Source organism: Carcharodon carcharias, chromosome 7 (assembly GCF_017639515.1).
Source record: "Carcharodon carcharias isolate sCarCar2 chromosome 7, sCarCar2.pri, whole genome shotgun sequence".
In the NCBI taxonomy this organism is placed as follows: domain Eukaryota; kingdom Metazoa; phylum Chordata; class Chondrichthyes; order Lamniformes; family Lamnidae; genus Carcharodon; species Carcharodon carcharias.
The window spans coordinates 119,199,103-119,219,683 of record NC_054473.1 but is presented as its reverse complement, the minus strand read 5'-3'; the positions used below and the strand labels follow the sequence as shown (position 1 = coordinate 119,219,683).

General features: G+C 43.7%; 1 pseudogene; it reads right to left on the bottom strand.

The window, feature by feature from the left end:
• Positions 1–20,581, bottom strand: part of LOC121280408 — a 116,337-nt pseudogene that overhangs the window by 56,517 nt on the left and 39,239 nt on the right.

The window sequence follows — 20,581 nt, the reverse complement described above, 5'->3', positions numbered from 1 at the left end:
TGGTGGACTATATCAACTGCAAGGGGTTCCATTTGCTGAATGTGCAGCTGGTATGTGACCACCAGAAATGCATCCTGTAGGTGTGCACACAGGTTTCTAGGGAGTGTGCACAATGCCTACATCCTCAGTTGGTCACAGAGCCCTGAAGTTTTCCAGGGTCCACAGAAGCTGCAGGGATGGTTCCTCGGGGACAAGGGCTACCCACAGAGTCCGTGGCTGATGGCACCCATGCGGCTGCCTCAGACAGTAGTGGAGTAATGGTATAATGAGGCTCATGCTGCAGCTCGCAACTTGGTGGAGCAGACCATGGAGCAGATGAGGTTCCAGTGCCTGGACCAGTCTAGTGGAGCCCTGAAATACAGTTCGCAGAGGGTGTCACACATTGTTCTCATCTGCTGTGCCCTTTACAACCTGGCGCTCCAATGGGGAGACAAGCTGGCTGAGGAGGAGATGGGGGAGCTGCACATCTCCTCCAATGAGGAGGACACCAATGGGGATAAGGATGAGGAGATCTTCGGAGGCTACGATGATAGGGATGAGGCCCTCACACTGGCTAGACGAGGCAGGTGCGCTTGGTAGGCCCTCATAGCTGCTTTGTGGAGGATAATGACAAAATGCAGTAAGGTGACCCCACAGATCTTCACATCGCATCTGTGAATGCTTGACTCCAGTCTGCATATGGCAGCGTGAATATCCTCTGTAAGAATGCTCCTGTCATGGAGATGCAGTGGAGGCCCTAATAATCGCTTAGTTGCAGGAGGATGATGACAACATGCAGCAAGGACTCTCCATAAATCTTCATATAGCCTCTAAGAATGTCTGACTCCTGTGTGGCCGAGGGCAGATTTCCTTGCGCTCTGTGACCAGGGTCATATCATAAAGATGCAGCCATGACCTTTTACCAGGACCTGATCGAAGTCTGAAACATAGTCGCCTCGCAACAGTGCTCTCCCCTGTCAGTAGTTGCGGCTATTGTCAGAGAGTCGCTGCTCAGGAATTTCAGTGGCTGTTGGAGAGGAGGGCTGTGGCTGCCGGGGTGACCAGGATCGGGGACGGGCTGGGTGGCGGAGGATGCTTCCACAGGAGTTGGCACGTTGTGCGTCTATGGACATCTGGCTCACAGCCAATACCATTCAAGACCTTAGGATTGTCGTGCTCGGCCCCGACATTATACTGGGCCTCGAGGTGGCACAGGTGCGCAGAGGTCTTCCGTCTGAGCGTTCCCCTGTTCAGACGGAATTCCACATTGACCCCAAGCCCCGAACCCTCCCTTGGGAGCCGGTGCCCTGCAACATGAGCTGATTCACGGAAATGCCCTCTGTGCCCTTTAGCACGGCGAGGAGGGGTTTCCTACACAGGCTGCTGTTGCATACCCTTCACTTCCTTGCCCTGGCGTGCCTTGTTGCCTTCTGGCAGCGGAGGTCCCCGTTGGGGTCCCTCTACTGAGGTGTCCTCCCGCTTTCCATCGGTGACCTGGGGTGGAGGGTGTTGCATGCAGCAGTCCCAAATAATCGTAGGATGTGTCGGTTCACGGACTCCCAAGATACCTGCCCTTTGTGCGGTCTTGTGGAGTCCGTGGACCACGTTTATATAGGGTGTTGAAGGCTGCACTCCCTTTTCAGTTATTTAAAAAACCTTTTATCAATGTTTTGTTTGCACTTCAGCCCCACGCTCCTGATCTACGGGCACCCGGTGTGGAGGGGGGCCGGGAGGGAGGAGGACCTCCTTGTGAACCTGCTCCTGGGCTTTGCCAAGTCGGTGATTAAGGCAGCGGGCGATCGAGGGGATCATCCGACCTGACTGTCTAGCCCTCTTCTGTGGCTACGTTCACGGCCAGGTGTCCCTGGAGAGGGAGCACGTGGTGTCTGCCGGCACCGTAGAGGCCTTCCATGCCCGGTGGGCACCGTGGGGATTGAGGTGCTTTATCGACCCTCTTAACCACATTTTGGTTTGATGTCTGTAAGTTTTCTTTAAACTTTGTCTTTGGTTTTTCAGCTATCCTAATTTAGGGGCTGTGTTTACTTTATCCCTCATTTTGTTCATTTAGTTTAATTGTTTGACTCCAAAAGAGTTAATTCTCCTTAACTTTCCTAAATCTGCCACTATGTCTTGTTGCTCCCCAGACATCTACAGCAGAGGTGGAGGCAGCCTGCTAATTGCTACACCCAGTCTGTGATGACCTTCACAGGCGTCCTCTGGAGGGCTGAGACTTAGAGAGGGCCCTGGCCTGCTTTCAGGGTCCTGCTGTGCGGCAGTGGCACCCTCCTCGGCCTGTGGTGTTGGGGCTGCTGAGGGCACAGGAAGAGGGGAGTCGGATAGGCCAGATACATTCAGAGTTACCTGGATGGATGGGCCCACACTGTGCACCTGCTGATCCTCCTCCCTATGGTGCTCGGGGGACCAGGCTGACTCCTTGAGGAGCAGGTCTAGCTGGAGTGAAATTGAACTGCCTGGCACCCCTCTCATGTACAAACTGTTGGAGGCCAACTATAGTATCAGCAATGGAGTTGAACTTGTGCAGCCGGGTAGCAACACAGTTCTGGACCAAGGTCTCCTTGGCAGCTGCCATCCTTCCAGTGTTGACTTTGGGCATTGGCATGCTGGCACTATCACCTCAGAGTGCAGGTGGACGGACTCCTCCGTTGTGCCTTGCAATCTGAGGAGCTTCTTCACACACTCCTGTTTGATCTTACATAGCCCTCACCTCACATAGCCTTTTATTCTCCTTTATATATGTTTCTCTTTCTTTAATATGTAAATTCTGTTGTTCCATGTCTTTGAAACGGTACCTTTCCCATAATATGAAAACTTTCATGTTGCCAGTATTGTCACTAACCTTTGGGAAAAATAAACACACTCCTTTGCCTTGCTTTATCTCGCTAGTTGTAAACAGACTAACATCCCCTTGAAATCCAAACAATTCCATTACATATCTAAAAGTGCAAATTCCCTTCACACCTTACATGTTAAGTTAGCATTTATGTTTACTCATTAACATTTTAAATACATTTCTACACCTGGCTTCTTTTGATAATTTCAAGCTTGCATTCCACCTCAGTCCAAATGTAATTAAATCACACAGACAGAACCAACTATACTCACCCATAAACCTACATTACAATAAACCAGAAAAATATTATGAAAATTATTATACTTTCATAACACATGGCTGACTAAGAATCTCTTGGACTATTACTACCTGCTGTTGGCGTATGTTGAAAGGATTTACAAGGTGAAGCTCAACCTGTTTGACCACATTGTGAACATACCTTCCTTGGCCATCAAGTCCTGGAGTGGAACATGAAACCTGAGCTTCTAGCTCAGAGTAGGGACACTACCACCACTCCACAGGACCTCTTCTTGTATCCAGTGCCTTCAGTCATTTCTTGAAGTCATGTGGAGTCAATCTAATTGACTTAAGACTACCATCAATGGTGATGGGGACCTCAGGAGACCAAGAGGGATCATTTACTTGGTATTTCTGGCTGAAGATGGTTGCTTCAGTCTTGTCTTTTGCATTGATGTGCTGGGCTCCCCATGGAAGATTGAATGCTTTGGAGCTGCTTCTTCTGTTTTTTTTTAATTGTCCAGCACCATTCACGACTGGATATGGCAAGACTTCAGAGCATTGATATGATCCATTGGTTCTGGGATTGCTGAACTCTGTTTATACACCTACTAGAAAATTCTGAATTCATTCTGCACTAAACAGTATTCATTTGCACTTGTTTGTGATGATCTATATTCCAAAGAGATCATTCAGTCATTATTTGACATCTAATAGTGATCAAATGAAATCACTGATCCAAAATGAAATCTCACAGTGCTCAAACCACATCAATTGTTAACATTTATTTGCCATCAAAGTGGTTAAAAGTATTCAGCTGACATCATTGATGGTCAAATGTCATGGAAATGAAGCAGAAACAACATCATCAGCATCAAAGTGCTCAGCAGAAGGTATTCAACTGACACAGTGATCAAGGAGCTCTTGTAAAGTTTTAGACATCAAATTTTTCAAAGTCATGGCTGATGCAGTGTATGCATGCAGTGTGCAGTATTTCACAGCATTCCATTTATCTGTGCTCCAACAGATTACTAGGATTGCTGATGCACTACTCCAAAGGAATGGCAGTGGCTACATGGAACACAAGCCTGCTGTGCTCTCTCAGGCCAATTCATGATTCTGTACTTTCCACTCCACCACTGCCCTTGCTTTTGCCTGCTGGTCCAGACAGTTGATGCCATGTGAGATGATGCAGTCTGAGGCTAGAACCCTAGGTCTAGTGCTGCTGTAGATCATTTTGAAAGGTCACCTGCAGTCTCCACTCAAAATTAGCAGCTCTCCACCAACCATCCTGCAGCCAATGGATAATACTATGTAGCAGCATTAGGACAGACAAAGGCACATAAAAAACAGGCATGAAAGAAATGAACAAGGGTAATTACTTTAATTGGTATGCAACTATGGTTTAATTCATAAACTTATTTTGGAATGTGTATATTATTTTGGCTTTTTGCATTGTAGCCAGAAAAACAATATGATGATCAGTGTCAGAGCAAAGGTAAAGAACAAGGGACTGTTAGTGAATGGGAAACTGGGGTTTGCACTCTTCTTCATGTAGTTAGTTCATGTATATCCCAAGCAGAAAATGGCTAAGTTGCAGCCTCTTACTCTTCCTCCTCCGCCAGCTCCTCCTCCCTCTTCCAGCAGCTAGTCTGCTCTACTTGACTTCTGCTCATTTTCCAAGTCAAGCTCAATTCCAAGAGGAAAGCCTACTAGTGTACAGTAAGTCCCTGCTTAACGGTGACTTACTTAACGTTACACTTTAATGTCAATAATAAAGCAGTGTCAATATATCCATTTAATGTTGTCAGTTTCACTTTAACATAATTAGCCGCAGACTTCCTCTTCTATGACCTGTCTGCTCACGTCTTTTTCCATTGTGCTTCTGCCCTCAGTCCCACTTCCTCCTGCTCTCACCCTTGCCACTGAGGCCTTGCCTCTCTCGCCCTTGCTGACTATCACCACCCCCACCTTTGTCTCGCCCGGCCTCTGTCCTTACCTGAGATCTTGGAGTCCGTTCTTCAGTGGCTCCCAATTTCTGGCTCTGCTTCTGTCTCTTGTTCTGAACTTTCATTGAAGTCTTGTGCACCATCTATTGGCAGATATTGGTCAGTGCAGGTGGTTAAGGACTTTAGCTGCTACCTTCACCAACCAACATCTATCACTAGATGGAAAACAAAAACAGAATTACCTGGAAAAACTCAGCAGGTCTGGCAGCATCGGCGGAGAAGAAAAGAGTTGACGTTTTGAGTCCTCATGACCCTTCAACAGAACTTGAGTTCGAGTCCAAGAAAGAGTTGAAATATAAGCTGGTTTAAGGTGTGTGTGTGGGGGGTGGAGAGAGAGAGAGAGAGAGAGAGGTGGAGGGGGGGTAGGGACAATCAAGCAGTGATAGAAGCAGATCATCAAAAGATGTCAACAACAATAGAAAAAAAGAACACATAGGTGTTAAAGTTGGTGATATTATCTAAACGAATGTGCTAATTAAGAATGGATGGTAGGGCACTCAAGGTATAGCTCTAGTGGGGGTGGGGAGATTTTACAATATTTAAAAATAATGGAAATAGGTGGGAAAAGAAAAATCTATATAATTTATTGGAAAAAAAAGGAAGGGGGAAACAGAAAGGGGGTGGGGATGGGGGAGGGAGCTCACGACCTAAAGTTGTTGAATTCAATATTCAGTCCGGAAGGCTGTAAAGTGTTTTCCCACCTATTTCCATTATTTTTAAATATTGTAAAATCTTTTATGCTCTCCCCACCCCCACTAGAGCCCTACCATCCATTCTTAATTAGCACATTCGTTTAGATAATATCACCAACTTTAACACCTATGTGTTCTTTTGTTCTATTGTTGTTGACATCTTTTGATGATCTGCTTCTATCACTGCTTGATTGTCCCTACCCCCCCTCCACTTCTCTCTCTCTCTCTCTGCCCCCCACACACACACCTTAAACCAGCTTATATTTCAACTCTTTCTTGGCCTCGAACTCAAGTTCTGTTGAAGGGTCATGAGGACTCAAAACGTCAACTCTTTTCTTCTCCGCCGATGCTGCCGGACCTGCTGAGTTTTTCCAGGTAATTCTGTTTTTGTTTTGGATTTCTAGCATCCGCAGTTTTTTTGTTTTTATCACTAGATGGAGCCTGGCCAACCTACTACTGAACTAAGGTGACTACTATAATTCTTATTAAAGAATTTAATTGCATTGTATACTGTATTACTTTTTTGTATCTTTGTGATGTAATTTTACAAGTTATTTCACCTAGGAATGCACAGCGCTGCACATGTATGGTACAGTACTTCAGCTTGTACATTGGTTTTTCTTTGATTCCTAGTGAACCTATGATTCACTTAAAGTCACAATTTTCAGAAACGCAATCACAACTTTAAGTGAGGAGTTACTGCACCGATATCTAGCAGCATCTTTGTGTAGAAGCCTTGAAAATCAGCAAAAGCTACTTCAGCACCTGCCACACCATTCCCTAGAGAGTTCTGGAACTTGAAACAATTATAAAACATATCAAGAATGTGTAAAATTGTAGCACAGCCAGAATAAATCTAGCAGCAACTAACCTGTAAGTAGTTATAGTCCCTTTTATAGCGCTGGTGGGGATCCTTCATGCTGCTTAACATATGTGTTTAGCTGTGCAAGGTTAAGAAAGGGCATTAACTGGAATGCAAAGTTCCGAAATGGCAATGCTGGCATTAAACCAGCATTGCACATTGACTGATGTCATGATCTACCTGCTCTGTATACTTCCAGCAGATATTAAATGCACATAGGCTAACTCCATTACCAAATGCAGCCCAGTGCTTCAGATCAGAAGTGTGTGTATGTACCACACAGAAGACTTTTTGGAAGTCAAAGGGCACTCAATATCCAAAAATCAGCTGCTGCTGAGCCTAATTTCGTCTCCCCTGTGTTTCAAATCTTAAGACCTGCAACAGAGACAGGTTTCTGTAATATTAGTTACCAAGTGGCATATGTTGGTTCGGACAATTATCTGAGCTAGAGTTATGGCTGCCTCTGTGTTGCCCAAGACATGTCTCTGTTTATTTCATAAATCTACACCAACAATTTTATGTCATTGGTTTAATATCGCAATATTTTGATCAGATAGGTCCATGTCAAGTCAAAAACTAGCCAAGTTGACATTTGGGGGAATAACTTTTCTCTCATTGGTCAACTTCATGATTGAGTTTTTCCAGGCTTTTTTGGGGCTTTCGTGGATTAATTCGCCTATCATCCCCGTGTGTTTTGAACCCTGCTTTCCCTGAGATTCGAAACCCTCTGGGATCATTAGCAGCTCAATTAGGCTCAGTAGCAGCTGATTTTTAGATATTGAGTTCCCTTTGACTTCCAAAAAGGCTTCTGTGTGGCACATACGACAGAAAAACACAGTTCTTTTTTTTATGAATGTCAGCTTATTCAGGGTATTAATGATGTCTTTTCTCAGTTCTTTCTACACACACATTATTGCCAGGCTTGTGCCTATGTGACTCTATTGTTAGAAAGTATGTAAAATTATCTGTAACAATCTACCTTTCATTTTCCTTCCACTTCTGAAAGGAAACAGAACAAGGTGATAGTAACTCCTGTGATTAATCGAGCTAAGAAATGCTTCTTCTGTTAATATACCCATAGATATTAAGAATCTTTTTAGGTAGGAGATTCTTATGGGTATTTTCAGTTTTAAGTCTGAGTGAAAACTGTCCTGCATTACTTATACTTGATTTAAATCATTTGTTAAGTGTATTGCTAATTTTGTAATTTACTGTCTCTCATTTCTTTTTCTTTGTGATGGTATCCAGTTTATATTAGTTTAAAGTCCCATAATTTCCAAGGAGTGAACTAAATGTTTGTGCATGCGTGCGCGACAGTTATTTTGAAAAAACCTTTGTGGCTAACTTATGCTCGATATTTTCTTGTGCCAATTTAAATATTGTGGTATCTAGGAACTTAATGCTCTCCTTGTGTGTTGCGGCTTTAAGTTTAATGGAGGGGCGATGATTATTGAGGATATTGATTAATTCTTCTAATTCTGCCTCTGTTTGAGTCCAAATATCCCACATGTCATCCAAATATTTGTATTAACACATAGGGGGCCTGGGATACTTTTAAAATATATTCTCTTCCTTCTTGGTCATGAATACGTATATTGGGGCAAGTTTTTTAAGGCAAGTTGTGCCTTTGAACAAAGAGCAAAGAACAAAGAAAAGTACAGCACAGGAACAGGCCCTTTAGCCCTCCAAGCCTGCACCGATCATATTGCCCGTCAACGAAAACATTTTGCACTTCTGGGGTCCGTATCCTTCTATTCCCATCCTATTCATGTATTTGTCAAGCTGCCTCTTAAACACCACTATCGTACTTGCTTCAACCACCTCCTCTGGCAGCGAATTCCAGACACTCACTACCCTCTGCGTAAAAAACTTGCCCTGCACATCTCCTCTATAGTTTTCTCCTCTCACCTTAAATCTATGTCCCTAGTAATTAACTCTTCCGCCCTGGGAAAAAGCTTCCGACTATCTACTCTGTCCATGCCACTCATAATTTTGTAAACTTCTATCAAGTTGCCCCTCAATCTCAGTCACTCTAGTGAGAACAATCCGAATTTCTCCAACCTCTCCTCATAGTTATTAACCTCTAGACCAAGCAGCATTTTGGTAAACCTCCTCTGCACCCTCTCCAATGCCTCCATATCCTTTTGGTAATATGGTGACCAGAATTGCACGCAATATTCCAAGTGTGGCCTAACTAAGGTTCTATACAGCTGCAGCATGACTTCCCAGCTTTTATACTCAATACCCTCCCAATGAAGGCAAGCATGCCATATGCCTTCCTGACTACTTATCCACCTGCGTTGCCACTTTCAGTGACCTGTGGACCTGTACACCCAGATCCCTCTGCCCGTTGATGCACTTAAGGGTTCTGCCATTTACTGTGTAATTCCTGCCTGTATTGGACCTTCCAAAATGCATTACCCCGCATTTGTCTGGATTAAACTCCATCTGCCATTTCTCCGCCCAAGTCTCTAACCGATCTATATCCCGTTCTATCCTTTGACAATCCTCTTCACTATCTGCAACTCCTCCAACCTTGGTGTCATCTGCAAACTTACTAATTAACCCAGTTACATTTTCCTCCAAATCATTTATGTATACCACAAAGGTCCCAGCACTGATCCCCGTGGAACTCTGCCTCTCACTAATATGCCCATTTGCTTCCAAATGGTAGTAAATCCTGTCACGAAGAATCTTCTCCAATAATTTCCCTACCACTGACGTAAGGCTCACCAGCCTGTAATTTCCTGGATTATCCCTGCTACCCTTCTTAAACAATGGAACAACATTGGCCATTCTCCAGTCCTCTGGGACCTCACCCGTAGCCAGTGAGGACACAAAGATTTCTGTCAAGGCCCCAGCAATCTCCTCCCTTGCCTCCCTCAGTACTCTGGGGTAGATCCCATCTGGCCCTGGGAACTTATCCACCTTAATATTTTTCAAGACGCCTAACACCTCCTCTGTTCTGATCTCAACATGATCCAGGCTTTCTACACACTCTTCCCTAGACAAATCAATTGCTAAGTCCTTCTTGAAGATAAAATTCATTATTGAATTTTATTTTCATAATTTCAATTAAACATAAGTATAGTAACTGGATCATAGCTTCAGCTGGTCTTACAGGCTGGGAAATTTCTTAAAGATATTATAGACAGCCGACATGCCTCAAGTCTGTTTCTGTATATGTGTACAGATTTTTAATATCCTTTTAAAAAGTAATGCATTGGGAGGTACGGTTATTACGTTAACCATCTATATATTGTACTATGTGTCTTTAATGCTTCTGTGCTAAGGGGTTCCAATCAATGGCTCATTAAAGCACAGATGATCACGTGAGGAAGTGTATTAGCTTGGAAAAAATCACTAAAATGTGAAGGATATGTGAATTAAACCATTCATTATCTGATAGTTAGCTTGGTGCTGCAGAATTAATTTCTGTGTATTCTACTTGTTCCATAGTTGGATCTTTGGAAGTCAGAATCTGATGTGTTTGTCAGCATTCACTTTAAATAGAAGTATTGAGCGTAAAGAAAATTGAAATTTTCAGAACTAAACCAAAGAATATTGGAGGGTGCAAATTGCTTGCAATTAATTTTTAAAAGGGACTGTAGCTGTGAGACTCATTCCCAATAAGTTAACTGTGCCAAGTAGATAGAATTTTTTCTAGTGAAAAGTCATATAGACTCAAAATGTTAACTCTGTCTTTCTCTCCGCAGATGCTGTCAAACCTGCTGAGTTTTTCCAGCATTTTTTGTTTTTGTTTCAGACTTCTAGCATCAGCAGTATTTTGCCTTAATTTTAGATAGAATTTCTGTTTGGCAAATGGAGTATGGGAAATTTATTTGTAATAAATTAACAAAAACATCTTATGTACAGATTCCAAGTTTAACAATTTTACATATCTTAAAAATATATATTATACACAGTCTTTGGTATTTGTGCTACTTTACCCATCTTAAGAAGGAAAGCCTAAAAAATTCAACACAAATACAGAAGGTAAGGTTACTACATGACTGCATTACCTAATAAAGGAGTCAGTAAGAATGAATAAAGGAGTGTCCATTACACCTACTTAGTTATGCCTGAAAATTTATGAAAAAAATGGATGCTTTGCTTTTTAAAAAACTGAAATTTAAACGGACAAATTACCTTAATAGAAAGTGGAGTCCAGGGGGTTAGGTGACCTTCCCCCTTGTCTGAAAATATATATGAAACTGGCCAAGGCTGAAAGTAGTCTGCTGGCCTGGAAAGAACATTGAAAGGTAAACAACCTTTTTTGGGGCATTCCATTGAAGAGACATTAGAATGCAAAAGATCTCTCTTGTGGAGTTAGGAGTGATGATTGTCTAAATGTCTACAGAGGCTGAGGTATAATGGCCACTCAGACTTAGTGTTTGCAAATTGAAATTTCACAAAACCGTGTGAAGAAAAACCATTCAATCACAGTGAGATGCAAATGGCCAAGATTCAAACCTGTTATGAAGCTCTGCCCCTTTATTTTTGAAAATATGACTTTTCAACTTTCATGGAATGAGACAAACTGCCTAAAAATGCAAGGCCACCTTCCAAGGTGAAGGTGAAAAAACTGAAAGAAGATACCATCGGGAATGTAAGGACAGAGACATTTCCTATAATTCAAGGCTCCATTGGAACTCATCACTATCTAAGGAAGAGACATTAAAATGCGAAGTGCTGGATATTGAAACACTGGTGCCAGAGACAAACCCACCCAAATCCTCTTGTAAATACACAATGGGTGAAGTATAATAACCTAGGCTGCAGATACTACAGAGAGATTGTAAGAAAGCGTTCAGCAGAGGAAACAAGCTGAGAGCTGATGTCTCTCCCCCTCCCTCTTTTGGAACAAGTGTGTTAACCAGTTTGGAAGACAGATTTACTAGAAATCTACCTCCGAACTGAGAACTTGTAATAATTGCAACATCATCTACAACTGACCGCATCCACAAAACCAACTAATCCAAATTGGCTGCAAAGTTTAACAATCTAAGTGTCAAGGACAAACAAAGGACATTAAATGTATATTCTTTTATCTTTTCTTTATTGGACTTTAACTATCCTCATTTCTGATACCTGTGCGTTTGAGAGACTTCGCGTTTTTTTTTCCCTCAGGTTTAGTGGTTAGTAAATTTGCTCTTTCCTTAACTCAAGAAAACTTTGTTTGATTGGCTCCTTATTACTCACCGCACAAATAGTTAAATATGTTTGGATTTGGAAAAGGCATACCCTCGTGAAAAAGAAACTTTAACCTTTGTTATGACCAAGGAGTTTGAATAAAGGGGAGCCAGTTCACTCCTCCTTACCTGATCATACAGACTCCATTGTGTGTCCATGCTAATGTCGTCAGGAACCATTTATGTGGACAATGGGAACATAGATAGTGGTCACGTGACAGAAACTAGCTTAAGGTAAGAAACACCTTATTAATTTACATCTTGAGCAGCCCATGGAAGTCATTCTGAGAGATAGAGACCGCAGAGGGAAGAAAGGGCCCTTTCTAGCATCCTCTTACAGGCATAGAAAGTGGGGTTTGTTTTTCTACTGAATTGCAGAACCTACTGTTGCCAGAAGTAAGCCACTGTGAATTCCAACCTCCATTATTTTTAGGAAACCAAGAAGTAATCATCAGGTCTGCAATGTTTCCAGCTACCATCTCAAAAAGTAAAAGTGACTTTTGGACTCTTTACAAATTAATTAGCATGCACTTAGATTTTCTAATCAATCATCTTTTCTTGTGTGTATGTGTCTTGTGTGAATGAATGAGTAGGTGCTGTTGTGTTTAAAGTTCAAGTGTTGCATTCAAAGGGTTAAAACACTTCATCTTTAAAACAGATCTGGTTGCGGTTAGTCGAGAGGTAGAAAAAAGGGGAACCATCCTATCATCTCTCCTTGTCCATACCGCCCCTGAAAACCAAAACATAGACCCTGAAAATCAAAAGCAGCCCTCGAGAAAATCTCAAGAATTCTCAAAAATTATTTTGACCCCTGCCAGGGAGAAATCATCCTGTACACTTGGATAATGTGCTTATCATTGCAGTTCTATAAGACAAATACAGATAACATATAATAAGTGTAGACCTACCTTTCACAGTCATGAATCTCTTCTGTTACATAGTTAAGTGTATCCCAACCTGAATAGGAGAACATCACAAAATATAGTGCAAGGGATAGCTTTTCAGGATCCAATGTAGAGTCATGAAATGCAAATCTGAGTTCAGAATATTCTGCTGCAAAAAAGGAACAAGCAATGATTGTGGGAGAGTTTCTCACACTACTTTTAATACAGCAAGGGAGACTACAGAACAGTCACTTCAGTAACTATTTTTTATAACATCTAATAATTTTCTATATGCAAATATTGACCTGGACCAGCCACATAAATACTGAGGCTATAAGGCAAGTTAGAGGCCAGGTATTCTGTGGTGAGTGAATCACCTCCTGACACCTCAAAACTGTTCCACCATCTAAAATGTGCAAGTCAGGATGATGGAATACTCCCTATTTGCCTGGATGACTGCAGCTCCAGTAATACTAAAGAAACCTGACACCATCTAGGGCACCCACTATTCTTTGCGTGAATTTTATTATTATTACTATTCAACTCTGTTCCTCTGTTTGTCTTTACCCAAATCGCTACATTGCTCTATTGCCTTGACCTTTCTCTTTAGATTTTAAAATTTCTCTTCACCTGACCTCTTCCCTCATCTCTTAGTTTAAAGTCCTATCCACAGCTCTAATTAAATGATTCGCCAAGATGCTGATCCTAGCCGGTTTAAGTGGAGCACATCCCAACGGAAAAGCTCCCTCTTTTGTCAATACTGGCTTGATTTGGCTCCCTATCCACCACCTTAAACATTCAATCCTTCCACTGCATGTGCAATGTAGCTGCAGTAGGTACCATCTCTAAGAAGCACTACAGCAACTCACCAAGGGTTCTTCAAAAGCACTTCCCAAAGCAGCAACCTCTACCACCTGGAAAAACAAGGGCAGAAGACACATGGGAACATCACCACCTCCAAGTTTCCCTTTAAGTTGCATACTATCCTGACTTGGAAATATATCGCTGTTCGTGTTTTGATATAGTGGAACTCCCTACCTAACAACATTGTGGGACTGCACCACATGGACTGCACTGGTTCAAGAAAATGGCTTACCACATTCTTCTCAAGGGTAATAACATATGAGCAATAAATGCTGGTCTTGCCAACATCCTGTGAAAGAATAAAAAAACTCATTCCTACAGTTACCTTGATTACACTCCCTCCGACCAACTTCCAGTAAGAACTATATTCCATTCTCCTAGTTTCTTATTTGTCATTACATCTGTTCTGGTGATGCAATCTCCTATGCCAGTACTTCTGATATGGCTTCCTTTCTCTTCAGCTGAGAATTTCGCTCCATTATGATTGACAGGGTCCTCAACCACATATGTTCCATATCCCGCATTCCTGCCCTCACACTATTCCCTCCCTCCCAGAACCACAATAGAATCCCTCATGTCCTCCACTTCCACCACTCTAGCCTTCACATTCAAAAGATTATCCTGTACCATATCCACTACCTCCAACACAATGCCAAACACCTCTCCCCCTCCTCTTATCTTTTAGCATTTGGAAGGAATTGTTCCCTCTGAGACAACTGGTCCACTGTTCTATCACCTTTAGCAACTGCTTTCCTTTCCATTCCACCTTCTTGTACAAGTGCAAGAAATGCAAACGCCTGCCTTTCACCTTCACATTCCTTTTAGGTAAAGCAGCAATTTATTCTTCTTTCAATTCGGGGTACTGAATTTTCTGCTCACGATAGTCTCCTTTATATTCACAGACCAGAGGGAGATTGGATGATCGGTTTGCTGAATGTGTCTGTTCAGTCTCCAAGCGTGGCCCTGAGCTTCCAGTTGCTTGCCATTTTAATTCTCCACCCCGTCTCCCCTCTGTCCTCGGCCTCCTACATTTTTCCAATAAAGTTCATTGGAAATTTGAGAAACACTGCCTGATTTTTTGATTACAACTTTCAAGACTCAACAATGATTTCAATAACTTCAGATCATAACCATTGCTTCTACTTTTTCAGACAGCGGATATCTGTTATGGTTCTGCTGTTGCCATTACAGCTCCTCTAGATTCATCATTTGTTTCTTGATCCAATACCATCATACCACCCCCTTTGCTTTCACCATCATCCCTTTTATCATTTAAATTACTTCTGCTTTTTAACTTCCAACAGTGTTTCCTTTTTGTTCTTTCCTCCTCTCACCCCTCCTTGACTTTTCCTGCCTCTATACTTGGAGGTGGGCCAAGTTGACCAAGTGTTTGTGGGAGAACACTTGAGTAAGAGTGACTGTCATATCATAAGGTTTGGACTAGTAATGGAGAAGAGCAAGAAGCAGTCTGAAATGGAACTTTTAAATTGGAAGACGGCTAACTTCAGTGGGATGAGAGGGGTTCTAGCCAGGGTAAAACTGAACCAAAGAATGACAAGAAAAACTGAAATGGAACAATGGATGATCTTTAAGAACAAGATGTTTCAATTACAGTTTAGCTACATTCCAGAAAATGGGAACGGTAGGAGAACCAAAGCCAGACTCCTTGGATGATGAGGGAGATAGAGAAGATGATGGATCAAAATATAGGATTTAAGATGCATGTCAGGTGACGTCTTCAAGCAAGAACCTGGCCAGATACAATAAGTTGAGAGGGGATGCGAAGAGGAAAATAAGACTGACAAAGGGAGAATATGAGGATCAAAAGGCAGTGAAAAGGTAATCCAAAAATCTTCTACCAGCACGTAAATATTAAACAGCTAGTAAGAGGAGGGGTGGTTCTTTTAGGGACAAAGAAAGTGATGTATGCGTAGAGGTGCAGGGCAAGGCTAGCATACTTAATGAACATTTTGTTTTGGTAATAATAAAAACAAAAAAACTGCGGATGCTGGAAATACAAAACAAAAACAAAAACAGAATTACCTGGAAAAACTCAGCAGGTCTGGCAGCATCGGCGGAGAAGAAAAGAGTTGACGTTTCGAGTCCTCATGACCCTTCGACAGAACTTGAGTTCGAGTCCAAGAAAGAGTTGAAATATAAGCTGGTTTAAGGTGTGTGTGTGGGGGGCGGAGTGAGAGAGAGAGAGAGAGGTGGAGTGGGGGTGTGGTTGTAGGGACAAACAAGCAGTGATAGAAGCAGATCATCAAAAGATGTCAACAACAGTAGTACAAAAGAACACATAGGTGTTAAAGTTAAAGTTGGTGATATTATCTAAACGAAGGTGCTAATTAAGAATGGATGGTAGGGCACTCAAGGTATAGCTCTAGTGGGGGTGGGGAGAGCATTTTTTTTATATAATGGAAATAGGTGGGAAAAGGAAAATCTATATAATTTATTGGAAAGAAAAGGAAGGGGGAAACAGAAAGGGGGTGGGGATGGGGGAGGGAGCTCACGACCTAAAGTTGTTGAATTCAATATTCAGTCCGGATGGCTGTAAAGTACCTAGTCGGAAGATGAGGTGTTATTCCTCCAGTTTGCGCTGGGCTTCACTGGAACAATGCAGCAAGCCAAGGACAGACATGTGGGCAAGAGAGCAAGGTGGAGTGTTAAAATGGCAAGCGACAGGGAGGTTTGGGTCATTCTTGCGGACAGACCGCAGGTGTTCTGCAAAGCGGTCGCCCAGTTTACGTTTGGTCTCTCCAATGTAGAGGAGACCACATTGGGAGCAATGAATGCAGTAGACTAAGTTGGGGGAAATGTAAGTGAAATGCTGCTTCACTTGAAAGGAGTGTTTGGGTCCTTGGACGGTGAGGAGAGAGGAAGTGAAGGGGCAGGTGTTGCATCTTTTGCGTGGGCATGGGTGGTGCCATAGGAGGGGGTTGAGGAGTAGGGGGTGATGGAGGAGTGGACCAGGGTGTCCCGGAGGGAGCGATCCCTACGGAATGCCGATAGTGGGGGTGAAGGGAAGATGTGTTTGGTGGTGGCATCATGCTGGAGTTGGCGGAAATGGCGGAGGATGATCCTTTGAATGCGGAGGCTGGTGGGGTGATAAGTGAGGACAAGGGGGACCCTATCATGTTTCTGGGAGGGAGGAGAAGGCGTGAGGGCGGAGCCCAGGAGATGGGCCGGACATGGTTGAGGGCCCTGTCAACGACCGTGGGTGGAATACCTCAGTTAAGGAAGGAGGAGGACATGTCAGAGGAACTGTTTTTGAAGGTAGCATCATCGGAACAGATGCGACGGAGGCGAAGGAACTGAGAGAATGGGAATGGAGTCCTTACAGGAAGCGGGGTGTGAGGAGCTGTAGTCGAGATAGCTGTGGGAGTCGGTGGGTTTGTAATGGATATTGGTGGACAATCTATCACCAGAGATTGAGACAGAGAGGTCAAGGAAGGGAAGGGTCAGAGATGGACCACGTGAAAATGATGGAGGGGTGGAGATTGGAAGCAAAATTAATAAATGTTTCCAAGTCCTGACGAGAGCGTGAAGCGGCACCGAAGTAATCATCGATGTACCGGAGAAAGAGTTGTGGAAGGGGGCCGGAGTAGGACTGCAACAAGGAATGTTCCACATACCCCATAAAGAGACAGGCATAGCTGGGGCCCATGCGGGTACCCATAGCCACACCTTTTATTTGGAGGAAGTGAGAGGAGTTGAAGGAGAAATTGTTCAGCGTGAGAACAAGTTCAGCCAGATGGAGGAGAGTAGTGGTGGATGGGGATTGTTCAGGCCTCTGTTCGAGGAAGAAGCTAAGGGCCCTCAGACCATCCTGGTGGGGGATGGAGGTGTAGAGGGATTGGACGTACATGGTGAAGAGGAAGCGGTTGGGGCCAGGGAACTGGAAAGTGTTGATGTGACGTAAGGTGTCAGAGGAATCACGGATGTAGGTGGGAAGGGACTGGACAAGGGGAGAGAGAAGGGAGTCAAGATAACGAGAAATGAGTTCTGTGGGGCAGGAGCAAGCTGAGACGATCGGTCTACCGGGGCAGTTCTGTTTGTGGATTTTGGGTAGGAGATAGAAGCGGGCGGTCCGAGGTTGGGAGACTATCAGGTTGGAAGCTGTGGGAGGGAGATCCCCAGAGGAGATGAGGTCGGTGACAGTCCTGGAAACAATGGCTTGATGTTCAGTGGTGGGGTCATGGTCCAGGGAAAGGTAGGAGGAAGTGTCTGCGAGTTGACGCTCAGCCTCCGCAAGGTAGAGGTCAGTGCGCCAGACAACAACAGCACCACCCTTGTCAGCGGGTTTGATGACAATGTCAGGGTTGGACCTGAGAGAATGGAGTGCAGTAAGTTCAGAGAGAGACAGGTTAGAATGGGTGAGAGGAGCAGAGAAATTGAGACGACTAATGTCGCGCCGACAATTCTCAATGAAAAGATCAAGAGAAGGTAAGAATCCAGAGGGAGGGGCCCAGGTGGAGGGAGAATATTGGAGATGGGTAAAAGGATCCGTTGAACTGGGAGAGGACTCCTGCCCAAAGAAGTGAGCCCGGAGACGAAGACGGCGAAAGAAGAGTTCAGCATCATGCCGAGCCCGAAATTCATTGAAGTGAGGGCGTAAGGGTATGAAACTAAGTCCTTTGCTGAGCACTGAACGTTCAGCATCGGAGAGGGGAAGGTCAGGGGGTATAGTGAATACACGGCTGGGGTTGGGATTGGAAGATGGGGTGGGGACGGAGGGACAGCCCGGGGTGGAGGGTCCTAGATGGGTGTTGGTGTCGATGAGTTGTTGGAACTTGCATTCCTTAGCACTTGAGAGAAAGAGAAAAAGTTTCTTGTTGCGGTATGACCCAAACCTCCCTGTTGCTTGCCATTTTAACACTCCACCCTGCTCTCTTGCCCACATGTCTGTCCTTGGCTTGCTGCATTGTTCCAGTGAAGCCCAACGCAAACTGGAGGAACAACACCTCATCTTCCGACTAGTCACTTTACAGCCATCCGGACTGAATATTGAATTCAACAACTTTAGGTCGTGAGCACCCTCCCCGATCCCCACCCACTTTCTGTTTCCCCCTTCCTTTTCTTTTTTTTCCAATAAATTATATAGATTTTCCTTTTCCCACCTATTTCCATTATATAAAAAAAATGCTCTCCCCACCCCCACTAGAGCTATACCTTGAGTGCCCTACCATCCATTCTTAATTAGCACATTCGTTTAGATAATATCACCAACTTTAACTTTAACACCTATGTGTTCTTTTGTACTATTGTTGTTGACATCTTTTGATGGTCTGCTTCTATCACTGCTTGTTTGTCCCTACAACCACACCCCCACTCCACCTCTCTCTCTCTCTCTCTCCGCCCCCCACACACACACCTTAAACCAGCTTATATTTCAACTCCTTCTTGGACTCGAACTCAAGTTCTGTTAAAGGGTCATGAGGACTCGAAACGTCAACTCTTTTCTTCTCCGCCGATGCTGCCAGACCTGCTGAGTTTTTCTGTTTTTGTTTTTATTTTGTTTTGGTGTTTACTAAGGAAGAGGATGCTGACAATATCAGTAGAAGAGGATATGGTATGGGGTGAAAAATGAAAGGCAGGATGTATCAGAAAGGCTAACTATGCTTAGGATGTATAAAATGCCTGCTCTGGATGGCTTGCATCCCAGGTTGCTGGAGTAAGGAGGGAGATAGCAGAAGGGCTTGCCATAATCTTCCAAGCTTTCCTAGATATAGGGGAGTTGCAAGAAGATTGGAGAGTGGCAAATGTGACACCTTTATCCAAAAAAAAATGTCAGGCCATTCCTAATAATTACAAGCAGGTCAGTTTAACATCACTGATGGGTAAAGTTTTAGAAACAATAATCAAAAAAAAAAACTAACAGGCATATGGAGAGGTTTGACATAATTAAGAAGAGTTAGCATGGATTTGTAAAAGGCAAAGCATGCTTGACTAATCAAATTGAATTTTTTGCTGAAGTAACACAAGGTTAGTGAAGGGAATGCAATGGATGTTGTTTATATAGATTTTAAGTAAGTGACAAAGTACCATATATCCTGCTTTTCAGAAGGCTTTCAATAAGGTCTGACACAAGAGACTAGTAAGCAAAGTTAGAGCACACGTGATTGGGGGTAATATACTGACATGGAATGGGAATTGGTTTATTGTCAGAAAACAAAGGGCAGAATTTTCTACCCGTCGGGCGGGTGGGTCCGACCCAATCTCTGGTGGGCAGGGAGCCGATCCCTGCCGGACAAGCAGGTCGCACCGCCATTTTATGGACTGAATATTGAATTCAACAACTTTAGATCTTGAACTCCCTCCTTGATCCCCACCCCCTTTCCGTTTCTTCCCCCTCCCTTTTATTTTTTCCAATAATGTATATAGATTTTTCTTTTCCCACCCATTTCCCATCTTGCCTATGTGGGTTTCATGGCAAGGGCAGAAAATCTGGAAAGAGGCAAAAAAATCGGATTCCCACCAGTATGAGAACAGTTTGCAATTCTCCTGACAACTCTTTAATGGCGGGCTGATGGCAGGTTGGCTGTCCCGCTGATCAGTGACGTGAATGCCATTTGCATTCATTACCATCTCATGAACGTTCATTAAATATGCTTCTTGCTCGAATTATGTAGCGCCATCCAATCTTGCGTCATGCCAGCAGAAAATCACTCCGATCTGAATCACATTTGAAAAAGAGTGGTGTGCAGAGATACTCGGGCAAGACTGTACACTCAAACAGAGACCAGCGTTGCGACCGATGGGGTTGTGTAGGGTTAGTCTGCTCCCAGTAGGTGCCTCTTTAGTCATGGAGAATACCCACTGTGCAGTGGTACACAGGCAGGACTGTACGCTCAGAAACCAGCATTGCGACTGGTGGAGGGAAGAAGGATAATGGGGAAAAGGGGCAGGAAGGCGTTGCAAGAGGGTAGGGGGAATGATGGCAGGGAGAAGGGAGACCGAGGGGTGGGAAGCTAGACCCTGACAAGGGAAAGTGAAATGCTGACACAAGGG